Raw genomic sequence first — 12362 nt, forward strand, 5'->3', positions numbered from 1 at the left:
AACAAAAGCTAGATGAGACTTCAAAACAAGATGGTACTAAATCAGCATTACCTATTAAGATGTCATTTTCTCCAAAAAAAGCTGTTCCTATCATCCAATCTTCTCTGTCTCATTTCTGTTGAGCTCTTTTTCTGTCAGTAGCTGTCAGTTTGTCTTCTTCGTTTTGTTCTCTGCTCTATTCATTGTGGCCTCCCTGCCCCTATTTCTGGGTTCTTTGTATTTTTCTTTTTTTAGAATATCCTGCAATACTTTCTGTAGGTTTGAATTGGTGGTTGCAAATTCCCCCAGTTCCTCTTTATCTTGGAAGCACCTCGTTTTTCCATCAATTTCCAGGGACAGTTGTGCAGGATATCTCAATCTTGGCTGTAGATTATTATCTTTCAAAGCTTGAATTATTTCTCCCCATGCTCTTCGTGATTTGATGGTTTGTGAAGAGAAATCTGCTGTAATTTTGATGGGTCTTCCCTTGTAAGTGATCTGTTTCTTGTCTCTTACAGCTTTTAATATTCTGTTCTTGTATTGAATTTCTGGAATTTTTATTATTATATGCCTGGGTGTTTCTCTGTTAGGGTTGTAGGTAGCTGGGGTCCTGTATGCCTCATACATTTGAGTATCTTTACCTTTTGCTAAATTAGGAAAATTCTCCTGGATTATTTCTGTGAGTAGCTTTTGTAGTTCACTTGTTTGTGTCCCTACTTCTTCTTTTATGTTCTTAATCCTTAAGTTATGGCTCCTCTTATCATCTTCTTGTCTTTGTATTATTGCTGTGTGTTTCTTTGTTATTTTTAAGAAGTTTTTCATTTCATTCTCCCATGTTTCAAGTCTGCCCTCCAATTCAGATAGTCTGTCCTTAGTTTCTTTCAAGCTGTTATGCCAGTCTTGGGTAGACTTCTTGATTTCTTGGTAGTCCCTTTGCACCTGCTTCACATACTCAATGCTTTCTCTGTTTTCTCCATCAAGCAATTCTCCCCTCTTTTTCTGTTCTTCCACTCCACCATCTGCTTTTTCCTGGGTGGTGCTTAGCATTTCTCTAACTATTCTGCATACTTCTAGCTTCAGGTCATTGATAACTTCATTCCTGAATTGGTCTATGAGGCTCTCTAAATGGCGCTTAATGTATATTGGTACAGTGTCCACTATTGCCTGATTCTCAGGATTGGGGGTCGAGGAGCCTTTTTTGTTGCTTCCCTTCCCCATATTTTCTGTTCCTTATAAAATGTAATCTTACACAGGAGGCCCGGCTTCCCTGCCTGTCAGCCACAGCTTGATCAAATTGCGCTGGCTAGTTTTTCCCGCTCACCTCTGCGCCCCAGGGAGTTGCGGAGGAGGCAGCCTACGTGGAAGTCGGTCGCTCCTCCGGGCCACCGTCAGGCTCTGGGATCTGGGTTGGGCCAGCCTAGAGAGTCCGCCAGCAGCGTACCTCCGGCCAGGCACCTTTCACCAATCCCGTCCGAGAGGGAAATGTGCGGCTGCAGTTGCCACCGCACCCTGCTCTTACAGGACTGCCCGCGCCCAGAAAATCCTCCGCTGGAGTCAAACTGCGGTAGGGAGTCAGTTCCTCGCTCACCTCGCCACCAGTCAGCCTTCCTCCCTGTCCATCGCATTTCCGACTCCGTTCCCAGACTCCCGTTCCCAGAGCTCGGCGGTCGCGTCTCTCCTTGCCGAGCAGCTGTGGAGGTAGCCGGGCGCCTGGCGGCGGGAAATCCAAACCACGGTTTCCAATGGCGCGGAGTCGAGCCTCCACACCGAGATTTTTCTGTTCCTATTTTAGCGCCAGGACTGTATTCCAAGTTGGATTCTCTCAGCCCAGTTCGTTCCTGAGTCAGCAGAGCATATCTCTACTGGTTCGTATCTCCTTAGTCCGCATCATTCCTGGCCTTTGAGCCGAGCCTTTAGAGAGCATTCAGTAGTTGCTGTTGTCTGTCCGCCATGCTCTCCAGAGTCCAAGAGTTCCTCATATTACTGTACAATAATATGCACAATTATTCCAATCCTATGAATGTTAACTATTTTGTTCCAAGAACTTATAGAGTTTGTAGCACAATCATCTTAGCTATCCTAGTGCGTTTATATAATTTTAGGCATTTTTCTTTTCCCTTTTTTTTTCTTTTTCCACATTTTCCCTGAGATATTATGTTTACCCTTTAAGTAGATTTTTATCCTTTCATTGTAATTATTGAGCTTTTTGTATCTTCTGTACTCTTACCATTTCTTACACTAGGGAGACTATATGGTACTTACACATGTGAGTTTGATTTATTTCACTTATGAGTATGGTCTTGTGTTGCAGCCATTTACTTATAAATATCTCAGTGTAATCATTATTTATAGCAGAGTAGTACTGCATTGTATAAAAATACCACATGGTTTTTTACCCATTCCTCAGTTGATGGGCATTTAGGTTGTTTCCAAGATCTGGCGATTACAAATTGTGCTGCTATAAGCATGGGTGCACATATATCACTGTGATATGATGTTTTCATTTCTTCTGGGATTATGCCCAGAAGTGGGATAGCTGAGTCAAATGTAACCTCCAAGCCCAGCTTTTTGAGGAATCTCCAGACTGACCTCCACAATGGTTGCACCAGTCTATACTCCCACCAACAGTGCGGAAGAGTTCCTTTTTCCCCACAGCCTTTCCAGCATTTGATGCCCATTTTTGGAATGGGTCTTTGAATTTCGGGGATCTGATTTTTTAAAATTCTTTATATGCTCTGGACAGAAGTCCTTTGTCTGAGGAATAGTTCATTTTTTCCCTAGTTTGTGTTTTTTTTTTTTTTTTTTACCATGCTGAAGATTTCTTTTGACATTCAAAAACTTTAATAGGACACGATCCCAGTAATTGATTCTGTTAAGTATTTTGCAAGTGGTTTGATTCTTGTTCATGAATCTCTACCTATCCCTATGTCTTCAAGATTTCTACCTACTTTTTCTTCCAACAACGTTAGTGTTTAAAATTTACTCTTAAGTGTGTTGAAATATATAAAACTTTATTATTGACCATATTTACCCTGCTGTGCAATAGATTGGAAAGCTTTTGGTCCATTTGTTGATCAATTCATCTTTCTGCACCCTTATCTCCTAGAAACAATTATACTACCCTCTACTTTGTGTGCTCAACTTTCTTAGATTCCACATTTAAGTAAGATCACAGGTTATCTTTAGTTTTCATTACTACAAATAAAACTATATGAGCATCTTTGTGCATAGAACGTTTTCCCTATGATAGATTTCTAGAAATAGTGTTGTTAAATGAAAGTTATGAATCTTTTGCATTCTCTTGATATACATTTCCAGATTTTTATTTCAAAAATTGAGCAGAGCAATCTCAACAAATAACTGCCAAGAAGGAAGACTATTTGCCACTTTTATAAGAAACAAGTGACAGATCCTTTAAATTATGCTTAATTATAGTGAATTTGCATACATCTCTACCCTTGGGAATTTCATGGTTGCCATTTTTACCTATTGGCAACTTAATGGGGTATTTATAATTTCTGATTCTATGAGCTTATATGCATTTTTTCTACTAACAGTCATCTGTTAGAGTTTGCATGACTAATATATATATTACAATAGGTAGATGAGGGAGCAAACATTGTAACTATGGCAGAAGGTATCAAAAAAGAGGATTTCCAGTGCTAAAATTTCTTCCTGAATCTGAAAGAAAAGCAAACATTATTAATGTATAGTCACTACCCTCTGTGACAAACCTGGGCTGTAAGTACAGCAGTGTTTTTGTCTTTTTCCTTTTTATCGGTACCAGGGATCGAACTTACGACTGCTTGCAAGGCAGGCACTTATGCCGCTGAGCTAAATCCCCAGCCCCAGTACAGCAATGTTTTGTCCTAAAAATTATTATTGTCACTCTCTACTTAGTATCATTTTAAGAATTTTGCTTTTATTTGCACTAATGGGAGAGTTCGTAGGCAATTAACATGAGATTTATTGCTAAAAGTGTCGCTCATCTTACAATTAACATGTAATACTCTCCAAGAAATATTTCAGGTATGAAGTGACAGTCATTGTTTGCTTAGTTTTCTTGTGGAAGTTAAAGCAGCAAGAATGAAAGTGACAGAGAGCTTTTGAGAAGATGGTAAAGTGGTGAGCAGCAGAGAAAGAGCCTCGAGATTTGGTCTCCACATGCTGAACTGTAGCAATGTGAGGAAGAGAAAGATGGAAATGGGTCCCTGGGAACCAGGAAGGATTTGAAGCAAAAATTGAGGCCCATTGGGAGTGAGAAGAGATAGACTTCAATAAAGAAGGAAGTGGCAGGCAGATCTTCCCCCCACTGAACCTACTCACTGCGTGTGAGGGGCAGGTAGAGCCTGCAGGTGCAGTAACTGCTGGTGACCTCAGAGACCTTCATGGGGAAACATACCAGTGGAACAGCAGTGGACACAGAAGACTACAGTGACTGGTGAGTTATTCAGGTTCAGACATCCCCAAGAAAGGGGCAGCTGATCCTTCTGAAAGAGGAGCCTGAGTTCAGAACTCAAAGCTGTGGGCTGGCTCCCTCTAGCAGCTCCCAGGATCTGGCTGAGGCTCCTGAGTTCAAGTTGGCAGGGAGCTGAGTCCAAGCTAGCAGGAGGTGTACAGAATGTCACAGGCTGAACAAACTGAGTTTCAGGTTTATAGTCAGAAACCAGCCTGAACTTCAGTGAAACCGAAAGTGTGGGCTTGCTGTGCTGGGATTAATCAATCCAGAATCTGTGTGTCCATGTTGTCTACCAGTGACAGCAGAGATATCCCTTGAAGGGGAATTCTTTCTTTACTTAATTTTTGTTTTGTTTTTTCTTGTTGTTTGTTTTTATATGAATGTGAACATGGTTTATTGTTTTGTTGATGTTCTGTTATTGTTTTAATTTATATTCTTTCTCTCTTTCAATCCTGTCTTCTTTATTGGCTTGCCAAAGTTTGTGTAATCATCTTTGTTTTTCAGCCTTGCCTCTAATCTCTTCTTCTATCTTTCTATCCTCCTAGTCACTTGTAAAGTTTTTCTCCTGAGACTAAAACTGCCGTATCAAGGGCATATTTACTGTATATAATTTTATGGTTCATTTTAGATTTTGTTATATAACTACAAATCTGGTTCATATGGTTAAAAGTGGCAAATTAATAGTTACCACAGTCTATAGGTAGTGTTTAATGCTATCGTTATTGCTGATTGTATTCCTGTAACCAAGGTGACATAATTGTTCTAATCAGTTGTTTTTCCTGGTATACAAAAACTGAGATTGCCTAAAGTTCATAAATAATACTATAGGCCAGTGCCAAAGAACCAGGGGGTTGGCCAAACAGATAGCAACTTCTCATCCACAATAAATTGAGGAGGTAGAATCTTGCAAAGGACTTAAAAACTCAAAGCTAGATACACCTGGAAGATGTCCCTGAGAAGTAGTCATTTCCTAAGGGCTCTAAGTACTAACAATGCAGTTTTTAGCCATAAACAATTTATAATCATAACCCAGGAAGTAAACAAAGAAAAAGAACTTAAAAAGATGAAACCCTAGACTTTCAGCCCACCAAAGGCAAACACAAGGGGCAATGAGGTGCAACAAGTTGAGAGCCACCCACCTGAACTCATTAAAGTGGTAACAGTGGAAGTAACAAAGCAAGTGAATGAGGCTCTAGCAAAAAAACTTCAGTAATAATTTCTCAGATGACTGCAGAAATGTGACTATAATAGCTACAGAAACGTGGCTATAATGAAAAGACATACTTAATGACTGTAGAGTAGCTGCAGATTTAAAAAATAGAGGAGCTTAGGAAAATGATGGAAACTATACCCAACTTAGGAAAGAAATGAAATACACGAAACAGACTAAAACAGATATCCAGGAAATTAAAAATTCAGTTGAAGGTATACATGGCAGAATGAGCCAATGAAGAGACAGAATCTCAGGTATGGAAGACAGGATTGTGATTAACGATCATGAAATAATGATTTCTTAAAAATAACAAGAGCCCACATTAATCAATCCAACCTGTGAGACAGTACCATTTGTAGACTGCAGGGAAAGAGAACTGGAAGTCACCAAGAAGCAAGCCCTCCTTGTGAATCAGTACCATGTGTGGGCTGCTGGGGCATTGCCAGATACCAGCCTTTCCCCATTGGTCAATGCCATTTGTAGACTGTGTTGGGGGGAAGATAAAGAGAAGTCACCAAGAAGCAAGCCCTCCCAGAAAATCAGCACCATGTGTGGGCTGCTGGGGGAAGCCAGATGCCAGCCCCTTTCATAGAGCTCCTTCATGCAGGCTGGGAAACAAGAAGAGCCAGATACCACCCCCTTGCCATAAGCAACAGGCTGATCCAGAGAAACACAGGCTGTGCTGATGGCTATTGATGTAAAATACAACTTAATGCTTGTAGTGTTTACTGTTTCACTGACTTTGCAGGTCCATAGTCAGTAGTCTAATCATCTATTCAGAGGACGTAGCGTTTATGAGGTATCTCCTTCAGAAGGTGGTAGTTATTGTTAATTCCGTATTATCTTGTTTTGAAGTGATGTATCACTGTCATTGCTTTGTTGGGTTGGGTTTTATTCTGTTGTAGTTTGTTTAATTTTATTGTATCTGATGGCATGTGCAGCTATTTCAAAGACAAAAATATTTGCTAGCCATTGTGGATTACTATTATCTTTTTTTGAAGTCCTTTATTGCATTCATTGTTTTGCTTTTATTGGTTCTATTCTGTAATGTTTTGTTTGATTTTTACTGTGTCTGAAGGTATCTGCAGCTATTTTGAAGAAAAGGAGAGACATGATTGTAACCATTGTTGATTTCCTATTGTTTTGAAGGACTATGTTGCCTGCACTGATTTGTTTTGATTGCTTTTATCTTGTTTTATTTTGCTTGGTTTTATTCCCTTTAGAATCAAAGTAAAAAAGAAATCAATCTAGCAGCTGCTGGATGGTACAAAGAATAATATAAGATTGACTGGATTCAATGAAAAAGCAGGCGATAGTGCAAATGACATTAAAAATCTGTTCACAGAAGTCATGGCAGAAAATTTCCCAAGCAGGGAAAAAGAATTTGACATAGATAAGTGAGGGATGTAGAACTCCAGTTACCTATGATTTAAAAAAAATCTAAAGCAAAGCATATAATAGTCAAGATTCCAGAAATTTAGTACAAGAACAAAATGTTAAAAGCTGCTAGAGAAGAAAAAACTGCTAGAGAAAACTAAACAAAAACAAATTACTATAAAGCAAAAGAAATCCCCAACAGAATCACAGCACACTTTCCCATATAAAACCCTCGAGTCAAAGTGAGGTTAGAGTAAAGTATTTCAAGTCTTAAAGGCAAACAACCTCCATCCCCAATTGGTGTACCCCACAAAACCCTTTAGAAATTGATGGAGAAATATGATAGTTCTATGGCAAAGAACACCTGAAGAAATTCATGATCACTAAAATAGCAGTCCAAAATAGTCTAAAGGACATTCTCGAAAAATATCATAAGGAATACAACTTCATGAACCCCAACAAAATGGATACACCAAGCTAGGAAAGATTAAACAAGGGAAAAAAAAGGAATCAATGTTATTTGTCTTAATTCACTAATGAAAGAAATAGACTGGAAGAATGGATCAAGAAGTAATATCCAACATTGTGCTACATACAAGAAACAATTAAAAAAGAAACTAGTAGACTGAAAGTCAAAGGATGAAAAATCATACTCCATATAACAGGAACCCTGAAGAAAGCAGGGATAGCTATTCTATATGTAGACAAAGTGAATTTCAAACCAAGATTGAGTAAGAGAGACAAAGAAACTCACTATATCCTTGTAAACGGAGCAATCCAAGAGGAAGAGATAACAATCATATATATCAAATACCAGTGTAGTTAACTATATAAAACAAGTATTAATGGACATGAAAAATCAAATAGCCACTAACAAAATTGTAATGGGACTTCGATACCCCAATTTCACAAAAACAGATCAACTAGACAAAAAATTTCGACACTGAAATATCAGAACTGATCCAAACCTGTGAACAAAAGGACTTAGTGGATATCTACAGAGTATTCCATCCTACAACATTAGAATAGACATTATTCTCAACTATGTGTGGATCATTCTCTAAAATAGAGCACATACTGGCTCATAGAACATGCTTAAATAAATGCAAAGGAATTTAAATTATGCATTTTATCAGATCATAGTTTACTGAAACTGTAAATCAATGGCAGAAGAAACCACAAGAACTTCATAGACACATGGAAATTAAATAATGCCCTCTTGAATAACCAATGAGTCACAAATAAAATTAAAGAAAAAATAGTTTCTACAATTAAACTATAAAGCCAGTATAATACTTTGGAACTTACGGAACACAATGACAGCAGTCCTGTAAGGGAAATTTATAGCAGTAAATACCCATATCAAAAAAACAGAACAAGCTCAAGCAAATAACCTAATGTTGAACCTCAAGGTTCTAGAAAAACAAGATCAAATCATGCCCAAAATTCAAATGAGGGAGGCAATTCTAAAGGTCAGAAAACAAATTAATGCAATGCAGACTAAGAAAACAATGCAAAGAATGAATCAAAGACTTGTTTTTTTTGAAAGCTTAAATAAAATTGACAAACCCCAGCTATCCTTATCAAAACAAAGAAAAATCCACACAATTAGGAATGAAAAACAGTGAAATCATAACAGACTCTGAACAATGCAGACTGTTGATACCTACTTTGAGAATCTGTATTTTAATAAGATGGAAAATACAGAAGACATGACAGATTCCTAGATACATATGAATCACCAAAGCTGAATCAAAAAGATATAAAATTTTTAAATAAACTAATATCAATGGAATTGAAGGTATATTTAAAAATCAACCAACAAAGAAAAGGTTAAGCCCTAATGGACTCATTGCTGAATTCTACAAGAAATTTAGAGATGTTGCTTTTTTTTTTTTTTTTTTTTTTTTTTGTCTTTTTCCTTTTTATCAGTACCAGGGATCGAATTCACGACTGCCTGCTTGCAAGGCAGGTGCTTATGCTGCTGAGCTAAACCTCCAGCCCCACTTTCAAACTCTTTAATAAAACTGAAAGGGAGGCTGTACTCCCAAATTCATTCCCCAAATCAATAATCATTACCCTAATATCAAAACTAGATAAGGATACAACCAAAAAAAGAGAATTACAGACTAATCTCCCTCATAAACAAAATTCTCAATAAGATACTGGCCAACAGAATGCAGGAAATAATCAAGAAGATTATACACCATGACCAGGTAGGATTCATCTCAGGAATGCAAGGATGGTTCAATATATAAAAATCAATAAATGTAACACAGCATATTAACAGAGCCAAGGACAAAAAGCATATAATCATCTTAATATATGTAGAAAAGGCATTTGACAAAAATCCAACAACAAGTCAGGATAAAAAGCCCTACAGATATTGGAATACATAGTCTTTATCTCAATCTGATAGAATCCATCTATGACAAACCAACAGGCAACATGATAGTAAATGGGCAAAAACTGAAAGCGTCCACTCTAAAATCAGGTACAAGACAAGGATCTTCACCGTCACTACCCTTATTCAACAGTTCTAGAAACATTAGCCAGAACAACTAGACAAGAGAAAGAAACTAAAGAAACATGGATAGGAAAGTAAGAAGTAAAATTATCATTATTTGCAGATGATGTGATACTCTACATAGAAGACCCTAAAAACTTGACTAGAAGACTTCTAGATTTGATAACCAAATTCAGCAGCATAGCTGGATGCAAAGTCAACATTCAAAAATGAGTAATCTTCTTGACACAAATAACAAACTGACTGAGAAAGAAATTAGGGAAATAACAACTTTCAAAATGGCATCCAAAAAATGAAATACCCAGGAACCAATCTAATGAAGAAAGTAGAAAACCTCTGTATTGAAAATTACAGTACTCTGAAAAAAGAGATCAAAGAGGATATCAGAATATAGAGAAATATCCCTTGTTCTTGGATAGGAAAAACCAAGAGAATTAAAATGGTCATATTTCTGAAATTGTTATATAGATTTAGTGCAGTCCTAGTCAAAATTTCAATAGCATGGCACACAGAATTAGTTAAAACAATCCTAAAATTCATTTGGAAATGGAAGAGAACTAGAATAGCAAGAACAATTCTGGGTAACAAAGGCAAGGCAGAAGGCATCAGTATCCCTACCTGAAATTATACTGCAAAGATGTGATAACAACAGCATGATATTGGCAAAAACAAACAAACAAAAAACAGTCCAAAACAAATAGACTTGAGTATCAATTTAACAGATTAGGAGATGCAGAAACAACTTCAGACATACTCAGTCACCTTATATTTAAAAAAAGAGTCAAACACTTTTCTTTACTGGAAGAAAGAAACCCTCTTTAATAATTGTTACTGGAAAAACTGGCATTCCACATACCAAAGATTAAAACTACACCCATGTCTATCACCATGCACAAAACTAAAATAAAAATGGATCAAAGGTTTAAATATTAAAATAAAAACAGTAAATATACTGGAAGATGGTGCAGACAGAACTCTTGAAGACATCAGTGTAGGCAAAGACATTATGAACAAAAACCCAATTGCACAGGAACTATCACAAAGAATTAACAACTGGGATCTTGTCTTATTAAAAAGCTTTTGCACAGCAAGAAAAATACCAATAGAGTTAAGAGACAATCTATGATGTGGAAAAAAATTTTGATAGCTGTTCTTCAGACAAAAGGCTACTATCAAGAATAAAGAACTTGCAAGAAACTGAATCCCCAAATTTAAAGACCCAATTAAAAAATGGGCATCTGAAATAGACAATTCTCAGATGAGGTAGAAATGGCAAGTAAGTATATGAAAAAATGTTCAACATTACTTGTCATTCAAGAGATGCAAATTAAGACAGTATGAGATTCCATTTCACTCCAGAAAGAATGGCTATTATCAAGAAATCAACCAATAACAAATGCTGACGAGGTTGTGGAGAAAAGGAACCCTTCTCTACTGTTGGTTGCAACCACTGTGGAAATCAGTGTGGAGAATTCCTAAAAATCTGAAGCTAGAAGTTCCATTCTACCCAGTTACTCTCGTTCTTGGTATCTTTTTAAAGGAATTAAATGCATCATACCATAGCGATATATTTAATGCGTGGTTATAGTGGCACAGTTGTAATAGCTAAATCTTAGAAACAACCCAAATATCCATCAACCGATGAATGAATAAAGATGTGGGTTCTTTTTTTAACACAATGGGGTAGTATCCTTCCACAAACTTGAGACATTTCTAGCTAACTGGATGCACGTTCAGACCATCCTCTTAAGTGAGACAAGTTGGGGATATTCATGTTTAAATATTGCATGCTACCTCTGGTGTGAGGAACTGGAAGTGTAAATCAGGATCAAAATATACAATAGATATTGGGAACCTGGAAAAAATGTTCAAATGAGAAGGGGGGAGGGGGAAAAAAGAAAGAGGGAACAAGAAAAAGAAAAGAATATGAGGAACAAATGAAAGTACAGCTTTTGTAAATAAAGTGGGCAAGAAGGGCTAAAAGGAAAGGAGAGGAAGGGGAAAAGAAGAAGCCATATATCATGTACAGGTACGAATTCTGTATGATGAATGTTATCACTATGTACATCTAAAATGTGCCAATAATGTGAAAAGTAAAAAGAGATGGAGGAAGGGAAGCGTAGGGCAGCAGAAGGGGATGTGAAGGGAATTAAGATGTGTTATTGACATGTACCAAACCCCTGCAATGAATGTAATCATTATGTACTGCAAACATGTATTAATAAACATAAAATTAAAAAGAATGAAATGATTTTGGATAATAGAATTTTAGAATGGGGAAAACTTTAGTAGACACTCATTCTTTCATTTTACAGCTGAGGAGATTGCCCATGGCTCAGTGAAGTCATGTCACTTGCCCTAGGTCACACAATTAGTTAAGCTTGTGTTTACAGAAAGATGTCTCTGTAGTTTATAACTTAAAGCAAGACAATAGCAACAGAGTATTATAAAATGCAATCATAAGGGAAAAGCCTTAAAATAAAAAGATGATTTTTGAACTTTCTGATTTAAAATTGCACAAATCATGAAGTATCACAAAATGAATATACAGTATCCCTACCTGAACCTCTGTAACCTCTGCCCAGGTCAAGAAAGAAAACATCCATAGGAATCCAGAAGCCTCGCTCTCCCCACCAAAAAAACTCTCTTCCTCCTCTAATCTTCCTCCTCTAATCTTCAGACTAACCCCTGTCTTGACCTCTAACCTAATAGTTATGCTGCTTTTGGAAAAGTGGGTAGTGTCCCCCAAAATATATTCTTTAGTTTATGGCTTTATGTGTAGCAATTGCTGTGTGTTCTTTTTGTTC

Source organism: Cavia porcellus, unplaced genomic scaffold (genome assembly GCF_034190915.1).
Source record: "Cavia porcellus strain 051 isolate PalLab524CR breed Dunkin Hartley unplaced genomic scaffold, mCavPor4.1 scaffold_10, whole genome shotgun sequence".
Lineage (NCBI taxonomy): Eukaryota > Metazoa > Chordata > Mammalia > Rodentia > Caviidae > Cavia > Cavia porcellus.